The sequence below is a fragment of the Carlito syrichta genome, unplaced genomic scaffold (assembly GCF_000164805.1).
Source record: "Carlito syrichta isolate Samal-C Ts95f unplaced genomic scaffold, Tarsius_syrichta-2.0.1 Scaffold313994, whole genome shotgun sequence".
NCBI lineage: Eukaryota > Metazoa > Chordata > Mammalia > Primates > Tarsiidae > Carlito > Carlito syrichta.
Genome location: NW_007258090.1, coordinates 445,538 through 466,202, shown reverse-complemented (window position 1 = coordinate 466,202; position 20,665 = coordinate 445,538). Strand labels below are relative to the sequence as shown.

Genomic DNA, 20,665 nt, shown 5'->3' with positions numbered 1-20,665 from the left:
AGGGTAATGATCTCCCGAAGGCCTTACCTGCTAATACCATCACCTTGGTAATTCAGATTATAGCATATGTGTTTAGAAGAAGTACAAATATTCAGTTCATTGCAGTAAGTTAAATGAGCAGTAAATCAAACTACTTCTATTGAATCTTTTTGTCCTCTTCTTTTCTTGAAGAGCTAAAGCCTTCCCTCAATCTGCTTGCAGAAGAATAAAAATTGGGTACAATTCACCAATGAATAGTCTGAAAATGGGCAAGTGCTACAACATAAACCCACTTATATTAGACTTGAAAGTTGTGGTGATTGAAAATGGCATTTTGCACAATTATTTCATAAAGAGGAAGAAAAGCATTAGGTGCAAATGCATATGGACTCCTGACCATTGAAGAATGACTTGTAGTTGATCAAGGGACAGGAAGACAAGGAGTTTACTAGAAAAGGCACATGAATGGATCTACAGAAATGAATACAAAGCATACACAAATTTTTGTTTTACATTATTATTAATGTCCACAGAAGTGTCCACTGACAGTCACTTAACAACCAGTACTTATGACTCATTATATGTAATTCTTGGCTCATGCAGTGCCCTCCAATGGGTCCATAAATGTAGCAGTCATGATGGCAAAGATGGAGGTTTTGCGTGGACAAAATAGCCCCTACTCCCTATCTCAGTGCCTAGTATAGCTAGTGCCAATGATGAAAGCCCAGTCTTTCCACTGAATCCTCAGTGTGATGACTCATGAAGACCAGCAAAACTTGGTGGAAAGGTAACTTTGTTGAATTCTATTTATCCAATGGAGCAAATGATATATCCTTATCAGATATGAAATATGTGAGTTGCATTAACAAGAACAGGGACTATAGCTTTTTATATCAACCCACTCCTGTAATGTCTCTTGGAAACCGATATGGAACCACTTTGAACATTCTCTGTCAGACTGAATTTAATGCAAAGTCAGGAGCAAAGAATAGAAAATATAGGATATCTTTGGTGATCCATTCAAGTCTTTTGGTTCAAGGTTTTGTCTAGTCATTGCTACAATAACCAGTTTTTCACAGGTGCAACGTGATGTTACTTTGCCTTAGCTAAGTCACCTCTTGCTTTCCCAGTTTTCCAGGGAGATGCCTGTAACCATAAATGCACAGCCTGATAGTGTGAGGGAGTTGGCAATACAGGGAGCCATATGAACCAATGAGGGAAGGAAGCATAGAGAAATGGATGCTGACCCATATCTTTTTCCTAAAATCACTATACAAAGTTAACCACTTGGAGGCAAGCCTTGTCTCAGTTCTGCTTTTCAGGGAAGCCCAGACAAGACTGTACCTATTATATATAAATGAGAAATTTGAGAGTTTAAAGGTTAACTAACTTACTCAATGCCTCAAAGGCAGTAAGTATTACAGCTAGGATCTAAGCCTATGTCTATTTGACACAAAACTAGCGTTTTTAGCACCATCTTTAATGTCTTATAATTATTACAAAAATATTGCCTCGGAAAATATAATCCATCTTTTTTTGAGTGTTTTGGTTTGAAAAATATATCTAAATTTCTGCAACTTTTTCTATAAAAAGCAAATTGTTTAAATGAATTAAATACTGCCTCAGCCCAGGGGTTCAAGACCAATCTGCACAGCTTGGTGAGAACTCATCTCTACAATAAATCAAAAAGTAGCCAGGCATAATGGTGAGCACTGTAGTTCTAGCTATTTGGAAGGCTGAATTAGAAGGATCACCTGAACCCAACAGGACTAGGTTGAGGTAGCTGTGAGCGTGTCACTGCACTCTAGCCTGTGCAACAGAGTGAGACTCCAACTTAAATAATAATAATAGTAATGATGTTGATGATGATGATGTTGAAATCTATGATAAAAGACTCTGAATATAATATTAAGCTGTTAAGAATACAAGAAGTGCTGAAATAGAAGTAATTGTCATCCAAAAGTTTTGGTTTGAATCCCAAAGGTTCTTATTACTAAGTCCTAGGTAAAACACTTTTCTTTTGCAGAAAAGCATACATAATACCTGACAACTTTATAAAATATAAATTAATTAAAAAATACATACATTTGTCTCTTCAACTGGAATAAAATAAGCAGTCAACAGATCTACACATGTTGATAACTTACAGGATGTTAAGCACAAACCTACAATAATACATACACTAAAAAAATAAAAAAGAAGAGAGAAAACTCAAAGATAAAAATCAGTCAGTGGTTTGTTGCATAATGAAATAAACTTATCATGGAGACCTGGCCCTGGAACGGAGGCTGGACTGTGTCTCGATTCCTTTGGTCTACAGAGTCTAATGTTGTCTTTTTTCTGTGTACCTTATTTTAGTTTTAGAATTCCTAGAGTAGAAAACCTCAAGTAAAAGGGAATCCCAAGCTTCTTGGATAGGAAATATATTTGAAAAAAATACTAACCAAAAAGAATAGCTCAAAGGAAAGAAGAAAGAAGGAAGGAAGAGAGACTGGGAGACAGGGAGGGAACTCCAAAGAAAAGGAAGATTTAAGAAGTGAAGGAAGCTGGGCTCAGTGGCTCAGCCTGTAATCCCGCGCCTTTGGGAGGCTGAGATGAGTGGATTGCCTGAGCCCGTGGGTTCGAGACCCGCCTGGGCAGCGAGACCTCATCTCTACAATAAATAAAAAAATAAAAAAAAATAAAAAGTCAGCCGGGCATGGTAGCACATGCCTGTAATTCCGGCTACTTGGAAGGCTGAGGCGGAAGGATCGCTGGAGCCCAGCAGATCGAGGCAACGGTGGCCAGTAGCGGCCACTGCACTCCAGTCTGGGCAACAGAGTGAGACTTCAACTGAAACAAAAAAAAGAAGTGAAGGCTCTCAAAAGTTAATTGAAAATCTAAGAAATGAAGACTTTCCATTTCACTAGAACTAGAGACTTTTAACATCTTTACTCCTCACACTAAAAGTTTTACTTCCAGCTCTGTGGTTGTTTTATCTTTGGTTCCAGTTCTTAACCATACTAAGGTGTCCTGTCTGATGTCAACCAGGAGCAAAAGCTGAAGTTCCTGTGGAGCTTGGATTTTGTAATCATTAAGATTCTCTAAGCTAGAATCAGTTGTATAGGTCAGGGATCCCCAGTCCCCAGTCCATGGTCTGTTAAGAACGAGGTGCACAGCAGGATGTGTGCAGCAGGAAAGAGGACCTCAGTCTTCTGTCAGAGCAGTGGCGGCACTAGATTCTCATAGGCGAGGCAACCCTATTGAGAACTGCTCGTGCAAGGGGCCTAGGTTGCCACTCCTTATGAGAATCTAGTATCTAACGATTCACACCCCTCCCTTCACCCTGCCCATGGAAAAATTGTCTTCCATCAAACTGGTCCCCGATGCCAAAAAGGTTGTGTACTACTGATGCAGATTACTGTGGTACCACCAAACCAAAGAAGCTTAATTTTGGGAGGACTAATACACAGATTTTCTATAAAGGAATATGCATCACTTCAGTGAAAAAAATTGTTAATGAATTATTTGGAAAGATAGATAAATAAATGATAGTTTATAATGCACCAAAACTTTTGTATACATCTTATTTTCTAAAATAAGAAGGCTGCTGAGGGAGACAGGACAGGCATAGGATTACTTATAGTTTCTGGCTAGAAATGATTTAGTTGGGATGTTCACTGCTAAGAGCCAAAAGTCAAACTAATATGCTCTGAGCACTTAGAACTAGAAGTATGTTGTTTCATTCATTCTTCACAAAATTCTATGAGGGAATAAACATCCCCATTGTACACTGAGGTCAAGTGAAAATGTAAAGGAACTCCACAGACCTCACAATTTGAAAAGTAAGAATCAGGATTTCAACACAGAATGGGCTCAGTTCCTTTTCGGTAATGTTGACTCTGTGGCTAGTTTCAAGGAGTCGAGAAGTTCAGTTGACCAACTGGAGAGAAGAATCTTGATCCAGAAGCAGCACAGACTTGAGTTTGGGCACAGATAGAGAGCAGGTCAGGCTTTGGAATGAGACTCAGATAAAGACAGTTGTGGAAAATCATGACTCCAAGGACTGCCAGAAGTAGAAGCTCAGAAGACTTCCTAAAATGCAGGAATGATGGACAAGGGCGGCCTCTCTACCTTCAGACAAAAAACCTGTTGTTGCCCATAACTCTGCTGCTCCAGCTGAAATCACATGCAACTCCCACAATCTTTGGTTTGCCTCCTGTGCTTTCAGCTGATTCGAATGTCTGCCTGCAAAACACAACTCCAATTAATGTGAATATGCTGTGTTGAACTTAAATAAATATCAAATCACATTTCTGCTCCTTCCCCTCACTCTTCCTCCATTACCTTAGCAGGAGCCCTAATGGTTCAAGTGTGACAAATCCTAATAGTACTCTTAATTTTTGCTGTTAAAGAAGCCAATATCCAAGCAACATGATTCTGCTTCTCTGTATGCCATCAGTTTCAAAAGAGACGAGGCACTATGACCAAAGCATAAAAGTGGCATTTAAAAATCTTATTGGAAAACTGAGGTCCCTAGTTATAACAAAAGCATCTGTGAAGTATGATTTCTATCTTGCTTTTGTTAATTTACCTTTGATAGCCAACACGCTTTCATGGAGCACCTATTCTTTGAAAAATTAATGTGTTGGTGTAGTTTCTGGGATGCCAAATAAAACAAAATAAAATATTGGTCAAAAATATAATATTCCTTCATGAAGCACACAAAAGGGGCTCAGTTACATAATGATATAACTATATAATGATATAGAAAGAAAAATGCATATTTTTATAATAATATAAAGACAATAAAAATAACACAAGTGAGGTACAGCTAAAATACTATGTGGATTTAGAGGCAGAGATTATGTCCATTTGGAGAATGGACTTCTTAACGAAAGAGGCATTAGAGGTGAGTTGGGAAGAAGAGGGATATGTTGGCCACCATAAGGACATACGACATTTAGATTAAATTCTGAGTGAAATGAGATGGATTAAATTCTGAGTGAAATGAGATGGTTCCATCAGAAGAGTGTCCAAGTGTGTCCATAAGAGTGTCCACTCTGCTTCAAGGACTATACAACAGAGCACAGAATAGTGTGCCCATGTCTATCAGATGTAAGCTCCAAGATTAGTTTCTCGTCTTCTACTCATTATCACCCAAGGCCTATATATTTACTTACTTATTTGTCTGCTCCTATAATAAAACACAAGTTTTATAAGAATAAGCACTTGGCTTTCTTTCTTCCATTATCCTCAATGCCTATAATATCTCAGCATGTAGCAGGTTGCTTGATAAATATTTACCATTTATCAGTAGTCAATTATACAACAGAGCCTTATATTTCCTCCTCATTTAACCCCTGTATAAACCTTCAGGGTATTTATCCTTGTCCACTTTTTACACATGAAGGATCTGAATTTCTGTAAGGATATATACCTAGACAAAATCACATGGTCACATCCTGGCATTTAATACGTGTTTGGAGGAAGGGATTTGACTTAGATCTCTGCCACTGAGAAGGTGTAATAGGCTCTAGAATAGCTCAGAGGCTTTATACATTGGAAGAGACCCATGTCCTTGCTAGAGCCTTATGGCATGTCACAGAAGCCTGGCTACATTTAAAATCTAAGGTGGTGGCTCTTAAACCTTCCTGCCATTAGACTCTTCAGGGCAACTGTGGTAGAGGCAGGATATTCTAAAAAAAATACTCATGTCTGAGACACTCTCCAGATATCTGGTAGAGGCAGATACATTAAGGGATTCTTTCAAAGACCTCCATGTTCCAGCATGACTTAAAAGCAGCAGTGAATTTTGTGTCTGTAGCATGACACAAAGTAGTATCTTTGGACATATGACCATGCATGTTGGAGTCAGGGATACCTCAGAGCAACTTCCAGTGGGATGCTAGCCACCTCAGCAGACCCTACATGGAGACAGCACATGGGGGTGGGCGGTTTTACCCTGGTTCCCTGATCAACGTCTTGGCATCATGGGTGCTCACCCATTTAGACAGGTTGCAGCTCAGTGTTGACTGAAGGCAGAATTAGGGCTTAAAACAGAACATACTTTGAATTATGAAACAATAAAGAGACTACATTTGTATACAACTGGCAGTGTGAACTGAAGTCATACTTGCTGCATGTTGGTTTTCATCCAGGACTGCAGAGATTTCATAGGCAGCATGTGTCTGCTCCACAACCTCGGTGCAAACCTGGAATTAGAACAAAGTCCTTTGAGGTTGGCTGTGAACCCATGGGAGGAAGCACAGGCAGAGGAAACTTTCAGAAGACACCATGGATGCTATAAAGGAGTTTGCTATGGTGATATGGAGTTTAGAAGAGGGCTAGGGGATATTTTAAACTCTCTGCATAAATAAGTTCAGGAGGCAGAAGAAAGGGAGAAAGGTGAAGTCAGCCTCCTTCCATGTTTGCTGATAGCTGCTTTCAGGGCACCAAATGAGAAAGTGCAGCCTCCTAACTTTTTACCAAACCATTTTTCCACTGCTTTGATCAAACATGTGCTATGCTGGACTTTGTGCTTTTACAGTGAGGCATAACAGTCTAAAAACCAGATTCATCAGACTAATCCTCACTTAACAGACTTGAAAAATAATTAACAAACATTAGTAGTTAAATATGGGAAAGATAATCCTAATAGTGACTACACTTGCTAGAACCCAGACTTCGAAAATTATTTTACAAAACTAGAAACCGAAGTGGGGAGAAGTGACCCAAAGCTATAGTGAGATATTGGCCATGCAGAAAATAGAATCTGGGTATCCCATCTGCCAAATCACTGTTTTGTTGATTCGTTTCAGTTCATCTTTTACTGTCTTGGTTTCTAGTCTCTTCTATCACTTTCTTAGATAATTTGTGTGGGTAGAGATCTTTGCAAGACATTTTAATGGAAAGACAATTTTCAAGCCTGTTGACGTGAAAGCATTCCTAATGTAATTCCTGCAAAAACAAACCAACCAACCAGCAAACAACAACAACAACTATGTATATAGAGCAGGATACTTCTTGCCTTTCTAGTTTTAGAATTATAGCTATACATTAAAGTGCCACCTTTCCCTTCTGTAAGTTTTCTAGAATGCAAGCAAGCAACTTTCTTGGGGGAGGTGGTGTTCTACAGTGGAACAGATCTGTAGAGGGACTGGCCAGGCTAACCTGAGGGCTAAGTGTCTCTGCAGAGCTAGAAGAGGGAGTGTCTGCTTTCATTGATGATTCAAAGCAGGAGAATAGTTGTAAAGAAATGAAAAGAGCGACCTCCCTGAAATTCAACTTACAGAATCACCAAAAGCTGAGAATCCTACCCAACACTAAAGCCACAGTTCAGACATGGGTCAAATTGTACATCTGTCAGACTTGACTTTGCTCTGTTCCTTAACTGAACAGGATTGTTACACTCCCTCTGAGGGAGTCCCATTAACCCTTTGAAGATAAATCCTACAGGAAAACGCTCTTAGGCATCCACCTATTGTGATATGTGCACACACAAAAAGCACACAAGCACACTGTGCAGGAGAGATGTCTGGGCAGTTTGAAAATGTTGCAGTGCAGGAGGGGCTCTATTTTAAGAACAAAGAGAAGGTGACGTTTGAGAGTTTCAGGGTTTTATGCCCACAGAGGAGTGGCTTCAGGGTACTCACACTGATGGAGATCTGGTGCTATGACTTCAGCACCTTGGTTTGGTGGTGAGTGTAATGCTGCCTACTCTGCACAGTGCCCATTTCGGGGAAATGTTTAGGGCTTGACAATAAGGAAACATGATCCCAGCTCTGAGAAAATACCTGTGCACAACAGAAGAATTGGAGGAAAGTTCCATGAAATCTTAGCCATGGTATTAGTGAAGTAGTAACTTCTCTCTATTTCACTACATGTTAGTGTAATTCTAAATTCTAATACATGTGGAGTCTTTATAAAAATAGGTTACACTTAGCCATTTTTTCCGGATTCTAAAAACTACATGGCTTTATTATTGAAAATGTTGTTAAGAACAGCTTGGATGAAAAACTTAAAACCCCAAAATTATATCATTCAGAATTGCCATACTAATTACTACTAACTTTCTTCCAGTCTTTTAACCTGAGCAAATATGCACATCTACACACATAAGGACAGATGTGTGTATATATTATATCACAAAGATAGAAACTTTCTGTATATATCTTGCTGAATCTTATGGTTTCTATATGGTGAAAACATAATCATTAAATATGTCAGCAAATACTCTATAAAATTTGTTCAGTTCAATGTTTTTCAATGTTTCATTTTTAACTGTTGCATAATGCATCATTATAAGTGCATATAAGAATAAATTGTTTTAGATAATTATTTCCATTGGGCAGTCAATTTATTTTAATATTGCCATACCAAATGCAACACTATGATGAATTTCCCATTTACACATGTTGTTTTACACTTGTTAGATTAATTTTTAAGATATATTCTCGAAAAAGAAATTGATGAAGGAAAGAAACATGCATTTTTAAGTTTTTAAAAAATATTTTGCTAAATTGTCTTGAGGAATGCTTGTCCCCCCCAAAAAAATTGTATGAGTATTAGAGTTTCTGCTACTCCACACCCATGCCAACTCTAGGGATCATATTTTTTAATCTTTGGCATATGCTATTGTTGAGTTTTAAATTTTTATGTATGCATATATATACTTTTTCTAGATATGAGTGCTTGTCAGAAATATAGCTTGCAAACATTTTCTCCCAGTTTGCAATTTGTCTTTTCATTCTTTTCACATAGTCTTTCATAGAACAAAATTTCACGTTTTAATGAGCTTCAATTTATAAAATTTTCCTTTTATGGATTATGTGTTTGGTATCGAAGAATTCTTTGACTTATTCTGAATTTGGCAAATTCCAAAGATTTTCTTCTAAAATTTCATAATTGCAGAAGTACCATGACCCATTTCGGGTTAATTTTTATATAAGGGGTTTAGGTGGAGGTTCATTTTTGTGCCTATGGATGTCCAACAGCTCAGCAATGTGCTCTTAAAAACATATTTGCAAACAGCAACATTATTTAGTGATCATACTTAGCTAATAGTTTTTTAGTTGCTTTATTTTGACTTTGCAGATATAGTCTGTTATTTATTTTCTAATTGTTTTTATTGTTAATTTTTTCTTTATGTTATAATGTATTTGCTTTTTAATTGGCAAGTGTTTGCAGTCATTTCAAAATTTTCATTTGTAATTTTATTATATCATGTCATATGAATGTGACCTATACACTTTCTAATGTATAGAATTGACAGTATTTGACCTAACATAGAAGAATTAGAATTATTGCTTATATGATATAGATTATATTATATACTTATTTAATCAACCTCATTAATGAAATCACTTATTGTATTAGCAGAGGGCATCGGTCATATTGAGAATGCTGGACAACAATTCATCAAATGTCAATTAAATGGAAATTGTTTAAGAGACCATATACTATGAAAAAAAGATATTTGCAGAAAAACCATAAAGAGTTGAATTTTCTCTCTTCCCTGACAAAACTAGGTTCACTACTTCAAACGTAAACATATACTGGCTGATGTCCATTTCTCAGAGAGCACTGGTAGCCAGTACAGTGTTCTTTATTTGACTCACACATATATCCACTCTCCATTTAAAATGTATGCTTGTTAAGAGTCAGTGGTATCTCTGTTCAGGGTTATTATGATCATACAGTTGAATTCAATCTTATGTACATTTATGATCTATAATCAAGAGAAGAGAACTTCTATAATTATGAATTTAACATTGGACACACTAAATGCTAAAGTAAAAAAAAAAAATGTATTGAATTAAGTAGTGGCATAATAGTTGTCAAAGCTTCCAGAAAATTCTGGAAGAATACACATGCCAATTTTCTCAAAAGAGTGTCTAAAATCTTGCTTTTTGTCAAAGAAAATCAGTTGAAAACTGTAAAAGTTAATTTTGTCAGGGTATTTTTTATGAAAATAATTGCATTTTCTGTTAATTTTGGATTCTTGTATCTCTAGTTTTATTTTTAATCGTTAGCAATAATAGTGGTTAATTATTATTTTATATTATATACCTTCTATTTCAAGAATTCTGATTTCATCTATCTTTTTAATCACAATTTTGATAAAGTCAGAGTTTTTCAAGAAGTTAGCATTTTTAGCGTTTTTCTTGTTAATCTTCACGTTACAGACTCCTAGTGTGTGTGTGTGCTTTTAGTTTTGCCTCATCTCCTGAATGCTGAGCATGTCTTCAAGAGAGGATATAGGTTTAACTTTCAATACCTCTGGTGGAACAATGGAGAATTATGCATTCTTTTTCTCATTCTATAGAGAGAAAAAAGGATACACTGAAAGAAAGAATGACAATCATAACACAATGCTGCCATCAGAAGAATATTCTCTTGCCTTCCAGCTTTGTAATTCTTTAGCAATTCTGCCCAGCACGATATAGAAGTGAGCCTTCTATAAACGTTGGCTTCTTTTTCTTCCCCTTGTTCCTGAATCTTGTTATGCATACACTCAGGCTTCCTGCATTTTCATAGAGAAAAGTAAAGACAAGTTCAGACCCCTGAGATTTCAGTATATGCTCTGACCACTTGCTAAAGCAAATGCTTCCTTCTTAAAATAGTGTAAGATAGCAGAGACAAATAAAACATATTTACATAATAATGTCAGAATTTTCTCTTAATGTGACCTATGAGGTTAAAAGCCTTCCCATTCAAGAGTAGATCAAAGTTATTTGAAATGGATATCTACAGCCCAGAGGGAGATTGAGGGGAGAAAAAAAAGAGACATTAGACATGGGATGAGAAAGGACAACAGAGACAGAAAAAGAAGTCAACTAAAAAGATGGAAAAAAAAAGTCTGAGGTGCTTAATTTGCTTTTTCTACTGGGTCAGATTATACTGGTAGGCTGTTTAGTGTAACGGTATTCAATGGGGTTGTCTTGTTGATGCTGTTATTTTTAAGATGTTAAATTGGTCATAACTTTTGAGTGTCTACTGCAGACAGCTCTGTGCTGAACATTAGGGAAACATTGCAAGAAGGGCTAAGAGCAGACGCAGCCTTGATCCAGAAGGTGTTTAGAGTACGATCCAAATGCATTATGCTCATAGACACCGTGGTCATGGAAGTGACAATTCTGGGTCAAACTCAATATCCACAACTTCCTTGTGTTCAAGCCACAACAACAAATACTTGATAGACTATAAAGATATGTCCTTATCTTTTTTATGCAAGGACTATTTTGGGGATGATATAAAAAGACAGGAAAAATGTAGTACTTGCCTTCAGGTGAAGTTAGTAAATGCCTACTGAAGGAAAGAGTGAATGAATGAAGAATTAACACTGATTTATGCCGTCTACCTACAAATGAGTATTAGTTGCAACTAGACTATGAGTTCCATGACAACAGTGTTTTGTCTATCTTGCTTTATTTTCAGTTGCCTTGTGTAATTAAAGACGGATATTCTAGTTCCAAAGGTGGAAATAATTGTGTGCTCACATTTCTTTAAATGTGTGGGTCTTTAACTCACATACTATAAACTTGCAAGGTATGAATAAAACATAAGTAATCTGTAAAGCAACATTCTTGGTTCTCATCAGACTTAGTAGAAGAATAAAGCAAGAGATCGATCCTCAGCTCAAAGAAAGAAAAATATGTAACATCCTACCTCTTCTGATAGGGTTCAGTGTAGATTTTGGCAATCAGAGAGGTTGGCATTATTTATGCCTTCTGAATATCTGGGTCTGCTACATCCAAAGAAAGAGTGACTTAGTCAGAAGACCTTAGGTGGCAAAGACATTAGAGGCAAGAGAAAGTCTAACTTCTTTTTTCTTTTTTTTTCTTTTCTTTCTTTTTCTTTTTGTGAGTCAGTGTCTCACTCTGTCACCCAGGCTGGAGTACAGGGACACGCTCATGGCCACTGCAGCCTTGACCTGCTGGGCTCAGGCAATTCTTCCACCTCAGCATTGCATGTAGCTGGAACTACAACATGTGCCACCATGCCCGGCTAAATTTTTAATTTATGTAGAGATGAGGTCTCACCAAGTTGCCTAAGCTGTTCTCAAACCCATGGGTTCAGGCAATCCTCTCACCTCAACCTCCTAAAGTGCTGGGATTATAGCCAAACTTCAAGATACTCTGAAGAGAGAGTGACAGGCTCTTTCTGCAGAGACCTGATTGTAATCATGGCCTTTAGCATTTAGAGGCTGGGCATCCTCACATGCATAAGTAAACTAGCAGTTCTCTAAAGTTATGTTGCTCTAAGTAATTTGTGTTCTTGCATTTTACCACTGTATTTCTGCTTATGACCAAATTGCTACATTATTAGTAGGCCGCATTAGCCCACTTTTAACTGAAGGTCTAGGAAGGTTGAACTTATTTAGGGGACAATTCTGAGCTGTGTTTTTCAAACTCAGGCTTCCTGTGAATCATATGGGAGGCTTTAAAAACTACAGACATCTGGTTTCCAGTCTGACCAATTGAATCAGAATACCTGGGCATGGTACCTGGAAATTAACATTTTTAAAAAGCTTCTCCCAATAATTATCATGTGGCTCACGTAGAGAAACACTGGTCCCCAACTTTGCTACCTAAAGTGAAGTTCAAAGATGAATAATATTGACATCTTCCAGAAGCTTATTAGAAGTGTACAGTCTCAGGATTCACACTAGTTCTATGGGCTCAGAATCTGCATTTTTATAGTATTCTTAGGTGATACAAATGTACATTAGTGTCTCAGGCTAAAGAGTTATGTTCCTACAAAATGGCATATGCAAAGGATTTAGGACTCCAAGACAAGTCTGGGTTCCTGACCAATACATTAGCTATAGCTACAAAATAAATATTTGTTGAACGAATAGATGAATGTGAACTATAAAAAATGTGAAAGAATGTCAGGAAGAAAGCGTTACCCTAAGTGTTAGAACCCCCCATATACATATACATACATGTATATATATATATGATGAATAAAGGTTGCAGATTGAGTATTGATGGCCTACTGATTCAAAACGCCCATGCTAATTTAGTTCCATGTGTTCAATGTTCTACAAGATACTTTGGAAGAAATGTCACTACCGTTGTGTCTAAAGTTGTCTTTAAGGGAAAAGCAAAGCTGCTCACTCAGGCCTCTAGTTTTATTTTTCATATTTGATGCAAAATTCCTGGCCAGAGACTCTGTGTCTCTGCAACTGCATGAACCCTGAGCTCAGCCGGTTGCTCAACTGCCCTTGATTCCTTCTTGGAGCTTGATGGTTCCTCTCTCTGTCTGTGCACACTTGTGTTTTCAAAACCTTCAATTCCCTCAAACCCCTGCCTTCACTCTGCCTGCTTCTGACCTTGTAGATGACCTGCCAGCTACGTTGCAGAGATGTAGGCAGACTTAGGATAATTTCCCCCAAACTTCACATACTTCCCCTCCCCTAGCCATTAAAATAAGTAAATAGCCCACAAATTCTGACTGCGGCTCTTCCTCTCTCTCTCAATTATGAGATCAATTTAATCACTAAAATACTCTTTCCTCCCCTCCTCTGTGGTCCCCTCTCCCAGGTCTGGCATTGCTCCAATAAGAAAAGATATATACCACAGAATAATACATTTATTCACAAGTCACGCCAAAGTGCCTTACAGTCACACCTGAAGATCAATGAATAATAAAGTTCAGCATTGGCAAGGTTTTCATAGACAGGAATCATGAGTATGATAAGGAAATAGAATGTCTGGTGAGGACAGGACTCCCTGAAGCCCCAGAGAGAGAGAAGAATGTTGGGATGTTAATAAGAGCCCGTCCTCATGCCCACTACCAAGATGTCATGCAGTCTATCTTTATCTGCAAACGCAAAATCACACTAAATGTCCTACAGTGGAGGAGGGACAGCACAATAGCCAATCAAAGTTTTTTTAATAGATAAATTTTCAAATATTTCATTTTGGGTTTGCATTTGTTATTTTTAGCTTTAAACATGCTTTCCAAATGTCAGCTAAATAACATGGTTTCCACAACTCCAGGCCATTTTCAAGTGTCTGCCATGTGCTAGGCATTGTGCTTTGTAAAGGGGCAAGACAGCAAGAGACAGAGCTCCTGGCCTGGGGGCCTGTGCTACTTGTCTGGGAACTTTCACTAGACTGTTCTTGTGATCATAAGATGATACCCTTGCCTAAGTGATAGTTCCTAACTTTTGCAGGAAAATATTCTGTGATTGAGGTGTTGAAATTAGTTTTCTACCTGTGCTAAGCTAGAGTTTCTGATAGACTGAAAGTGGAAAAATCATCTGGCTTTGGAAATAAAAACTCAACAGGCAAAGCATACCCCAGAGCATGTGATAACAGTGATTAGAATATGACACTAATACTAACCAAAAGAAAACATTGCTGAATTGCAGTTGAATAACTAAGAATCACAGATTATTGTACTTCCTCCTAAAGTTTGCAGATACGACTTTTGGTAATATATGATGTGTGAGGGGGAAAAAACAATTAGTAAAAATACAGACATAATCTGTCTTCTCTTATTCTCTGCAAAAGGAAGAAAGTTAGACAGGCAAATGTACATGCCAATGCTGCTCCAGCATGTTTGGGAACATAGAGTTCATCTTATTGTGAGAGCACTGAGAAAAAGCTGGAATACTATGACACCCTCCTTGAAAAGAGGATTGAAGAGGGAGGTTTGGATGTTTATATAATTTTAAGTCAGTGGTTCTTTGCATCACAGTGGCTCTTTTAAACGTATAGACAGATATCCATATAGTGTGTACGCATACACACACACACACACACACACACACACACACATGCACGTACACATGTGCTCATGCACACATACATACTTTCCATACCTTTTATTTTTTTTTTGAGTTGGAATCTCAAAAAAAAACTGGAGTGCAGTGGCCGCTCCTGGCCACCGCAGCCTCTACCTGCTGGGCTCCAGCAATCCTTCCGCCTCAGCCTTCCAAGTAGCTGGAACTACAGGTACACGCTACCACGCCCGGCTAATTTTTTTAAAATTTATTGTAGAGATGAGGTCTCGCCTGCCTAGACGGGTCTCGAACCCGTGGGCTCAGGCAATCCACTCACCTCAGCCTCCCAAAGGCACGGGATTACAGGCTGAGCCACCGAGCCCGGCTACTTTCCATATCTTACAAACTTACATACACATTCAAGTAAACCATACATCCCAACAATAAGGTTAGATGATTTATTTATGGGTAGAAATTTCAAAGTGAATAGTAAATTTTTTTGCCTTATGGCTTGTTTGACAGTATAAGTGATTGGATTCATCTCAAATATGCAGCATGACCTTTATGATTCTGGTATTTGGAAGAGGTATCAGACTTACTCCATTGCCTTGTGAATTTGTTCTATGTGGTTACCTTTTATGGAACATAATTTGCCCTTTAGTACACAAGCTAACCTGATTTTATAATTCCATGTTATAATGGCTTTCCATGTGTTTATTTGTCAAAAACTCTAAATCACTGCAATTGTTTTTACCCTAAAGTATTTTAAGTGCCTTCTTGTTATAATGTGATTATTTATTTATCTTTTCAAAAAATATTTGCCAAACACCCATTAGGGGCAAGGCAACATGCCATCGTTTATACTTACCAAGCATAAAACAAATAGGCTCTGTTCTCAAGAAATTGAACTTTTTATTGTATAGAAGAAATGTTCCATACAAACAAAATGCTATGTTGATACCAGGTTAAAGATGAAATAGCAAAGGTCCAGCAAAGTCCTTTGGGTGTTGAGAAACCAAACCTATCACTAACAGATAAAACCATAGCAAACTTCCCATAAGAGGGGTGCGGGATTAGGGTCAATAAGACCTGGCACATATAAAGAAAAAAATAGAAGATGCTATGGGAACAGAGACAGCAGGCACAGTGTGTCTTGTTTCCTCAGTAGCCTAATTTTCGTTAGGACGTGCCTCACTTCCTGAGTCAAATTCTTAACCTCTGAGAGTATGCATGGCCTAGTAGGTAATCACATTAATGCTACCTGATGAAATATCTGGGATTTCAATCCTTCCCCTTCCAGTTCCTCAGTGGATGACCTTGAGTAAGGTCTTTTGGTGGTCTGTGTCTCAGTTTTTCCATCTGTAAATTGGGGATGGGGATGTTGGAGAGAAACCACATATAGTGACTATGAGCAGGGCTTGGCCCATTTTAAGCCCATAAATATGTCAGCTCTCTGCAAAAGAGACAGTGGAGAACGTATCTGGGCTTGAGGCTCAAGGGTGTCAGGACTGGATGAGGAGGACTGGCTTCTGATGGATTGTGAATCATTCAGAGGAAGAATACAGACACAATGTGCAGATAATTCATAACTCTTGCTGACTTTTATAGTAACCTCTAAGGACAAAACTTAGGCTAAGGTAGCAAATAATCACTTGGGGCCAAAGTCATTTGGATAGCTAGGAATAAACTTGTTTTCAGTATAAATGTAGCTATTGCTATTTTACTTCTCTTCTTCAAACCCTAAAGAATTTAATAGAAAGATGTCTGTGGTTAATGTGGTCTGAGGAGCAGATATTTGGAGTTAAATAATTGTGACGTTTTACCACAAATAAATGATTATTTAGAAAGTTAAAAGAGTTTCACAAGTATGTATTACATCATTGATATTTTCCCTTCTAAAATAGCTAATACTCTACACTATTAGACATATATTTAAAATGCAAATTAGAAATCATGTATAAGTTTAAGGAGAGCGCTTTCTATCATTGAATGATTCCTTCTTTCTTTGACCTCCTAAGGCATCTAATTTTTCTGCTAAGTTGTTTTGTTATTTTAAAAACTTCAACTTGGTGAGTAATCAATACTCACATGAATGTCATGCACTCTTCTTCGTCTGTATAATAGCTTTTTGCTGCCAATAAAACTGCAGTTCAGAAAGGATAAATATCATCCTGAAAAGCAAGTAGCTGTTAGGTGGATGATTCGTGTTCCGATCTAGACCTATTTCCCACATCACATTGTTTTCCACAATAGCACTGCACCACCTTGCTTCATTCACTCACTAGTTGTCATGATTCTTTACTTGCTGCATAAGTAAGCACTTCTCCGTGATAGTTTCCTAGGATTACCCTCGTGAAGTACGATAAACCTGGTGGCTTAAAATCATGAATATTTATCATCTCATAGTTCTGGAGACCAGAAGACCAACATCAAGGTGTGGACAGGGGTGTTCCTTCTAAGGGCGAAGAGGGAGAATTTGTTCCAGGCCTCGCTACTTGAGTCTAATGGTTTCTGGCTGCCCACCTTTGGTGTTCCCCACCACGCTGAAGCTGAGGAACACCCTGATCTCTGTCTTAATAGTCACATGGTGTTCACCCTGTGTGTGTGTGCGTGCGTGCGTATGTGTGTGTGTGTGTGTGTGTGTGTGTGTGTGTGTGTGTGTGTGTATGTTCTAGTTTTCTCTTTTTATAAGCTATAGTAACATTGTATTAGGGCCCAGCCTTACGACTTTATCTTAACTAATTGTATCAGTAATGGCCTTGTTTCAAAATATGGGGCTTATAACTTCAACTTGGGAATTTTAGGGGACACAATTCAACCTATAACACCTCTGAAATTCAACTGAAAGTTATATAGATAAAGAATCAGCTTTCTTCAATGGTTAATCTTAAGGGAAAAAATCAAACACATGCAGGTCAAAACCATTTTAAACCAGAAACTGTCATTTGGAATTAGACATGGATGATCCCTATAGAAAGGCAGCATGTATGTGAGTTGACAAGTGATTGAAGGATGTGTGTTGAAATCAACAGTAGTAGATGTAACAAAATCTACCTTGATGATAAGGAACAATATACAGATAATATGATGCAATGCCAGCAGTTGTTCAGAATCTTGGTCCTCTCACAAGAGGATGAACCAGGCCTTCAGGAAGTAGAGAAAAGGCGGACGAGATCTAAGTTATAGTGGGAGAGGTAAGCTGTGAACATCAGGAGGGCACCAGGAGGTAGAAGACCTTGCAGTCCACTAGAGAAACCACAGGCTTACAGATTCTCAGGAAGACACATCAGTTTAACAAGAACTGAGTCACTGGTCTTTTTTCCAGACACATGCACTTGATCCAAAGCAGACCTTGGGCAAGAATCAAATATTGAGTTTGGAACTTTAATAGATCTTATACTCCCTCTTACTAACTGAGAAATGACCCCTTCATACCAAGGGAATGATGCAGCCACCACTGGGAGTAGGAATTGGTGAAGGCCATGGAGGTGTGACTTCACACCAGAAGGGCACAGGAACTGAAGGGATCCTTAGATGCAGTGTAGACATGCCAGCGGTACTTGAATTCATAATTGAACTGAGAGAAGAAAGAGAGAGTAGAAAGGAGAGAAAAAATGAGGAAAAAATAAGAAGATGATAGTTTTGGAAAACCAACATTCAAATATTGGAAAAATATCAGGGTAAAATAAGTCACAATTTAACCGGAAATTAAGCAAAATGAGAAACTGAAATCTGAATGTACAGAAAACACACCTAACAAAGAAAGGAAGCTAAATAAGAGTATGAGCTTTAGAAAGAGAAAGATTGGGTTTGAATCTCACTGTGATTATTTTCAGTTGATTTTAGACCTTTTGCTCTTGTTGTCTGAGTTCCCTCATGAGTAAAGTTAAAAGAAAAAAACCTTCTTTACAATGTGAGGTAAGGTCTGAATAAGATTGCAGATGGCAAATGTATTCTCATATAAAGAACATCATGCAAAATGCAAACTACAGACTCAAAAAATACTGGTTTTCTCTTTCCTTCTCATACTGCAGATTGGATCCAAAAATAAAGTCTTTTATACTTATTAGAAAAACTCTATTTCTGAAATACAAGCAGATTTATGGGAAAACAAAACGACAGTATTTGTGTTAGTCTTAATATGTTGGGGTAGCTAGTGAGTTCACAAAAATAAAAATATTAAGATTTGCAAGAAGAGTCCCATGGTAAGTGATTGCTTCTTTCTTGAGAATATCCTGAAATCTGTGAAGGTCTGTTTGGTGAACGCACATATGAGTGGACTGAAGCTAGTTGGCTGGATTTCAATAGAGATTGTGCAGGAGTTCCTTGAGGTGTCCCGTCTTGTCACCTGAGTTACATTGAGGAAACAAGGTACAAATTGAACTGAGGACGGCAAAACTTATCTGACAGGGAATGGTGGACACAGCACATAGAGGTGAGAAATTTATCTGCACAAATTGTACTGAATTAGCTAGAATTTTCCTTAATCCATTTTTCTCAAGATTTGTCCTTTTCTCCATATAGAAATCAATACTAATCTACCTGAAAATCTCCAAATAAATACAACCTCACATTGATGAGATGTTTCCAAATGTCCATGAACTTTCTGCCTGTTTTTTGCTCTGTCAGGATAGTCGTTTGGGATTCTTGCCCCTGGTGGAAGGTCTCTGCTTCTGGCAAGTGGTGCTACTATTTAAATAACCGAGATTATCCATTCAAACACCAGTGGTCAGCTCCCCTGGATATGCTTGGGTTTTGTAGTATTTGAAAGAGATTTGCATATTTGAGGAAAATTAATCTTTTTGAAAAATAGTTAAGTGTACAAACTCTGTTCAAGTAAACACCAGAAATGTTAACCTTTTCTGATAAAGGGCAGTCATTTGTAATACCATAGAGAAATATCATATTGGGTTGAAAATTGTATTGAGAAAGGAAATTCTAAGAGGAAAACCCCCCATTGCCTTTTGGTTCCCAGGCACATGCCGCTGCCCCTCAAAAAAGTAGTGGTGCACCCTTGAGCTGTTGTTATAAAAATAAAACTCTTAGAAGAGACCCTCTTAGAAGCATATCAGAAGAAAGTACATTGATTATGTTTATTGCTGATAGTTGAAGCCAGGGGATGGAATTGTTTTTTACTTAAAGGGCCCCATAGTAAGTAATATTGCCATTCCAGAAAATGAGTTCTGCCTCCACTACTCAACTCTGCCTTTGGAAGTAACCACAGAAAATACTTAAGTGATTGAGGCAGGATTTGATCTTTGGCTGTTATTTGCTGACACCAGGTAAACCATTCTCTAGATGATGGTGTCTGTGGTTTTTTTTTTTCACATCTCTTTCAAAAAAATATTTTTGAGTATTGATAAAAACATATGTATTTTTATTGATTTTTTAAATAATTTACTAATATCCACTTATATACTGAAAAATACACAAAATAAGAATATGAAAGACAAGATAAAAATAAAATAAATGAGAATTTAAAATAATCACAATAGTATAGCACTTTTATACGAGAAATGTGACTAAATATGGTTTATTGGATCTGAAAACTTGTATCAATAACTTCTTGTTACACCACTTTGAATGTGTGAATCTAAGGTGAGTTTCTTTTGCTGCTTTCTATGGCTATAAGGGCAGAAAAAGACATCTCACAATGATATGCAGGAAAAAATCCATGTCTGTGCTTATTAAATTAAATCAATGTTAAATCCCATATGCCAATAAACAAAAAAATTGTGTTAAAATTTGTCCTGCAATTTTTCATTTTTTATATTGTCAATTGATTGTTTTCCAAACTAATTGGAAGATATTACATTTTTATATTATTAACAGATGGATCATAATCCCATTGAAATTTTATATTTAAACTTTTTATATAAAATTGAAATTACATTTTCACTATTTTTTTTGTTATTGTTGTTTTTTTTGAGTTGGAGTCTCACTCTGTCGCCCAGACTGGAGTGCAGTGGC

The 20,665-nt window shown here is 37.5% G+C and overlaps 1 long non-coding RNA gene across 1 annotated transcript in view; it reads right to left on the bottom strand.

Moving 5' to 3' along the window:
• LOC110596761 overlaps window positions 1-20,665 on the bottom strand; it is a 317,869-nt gene that overhangs the window by 118,412 nt on the left and 178,792 nt on the right. Inside the window, exon 2 of the long non-coding RNA XR_002482697.1 lies at window positions 6,095-6,173. This is a non-coding gene — a long non-coding RNA (uncharacterized LOC110596761). The remainder of the gene's footprint in view (window positions 1-6,094; window positions 6,174-20,665) is intronic.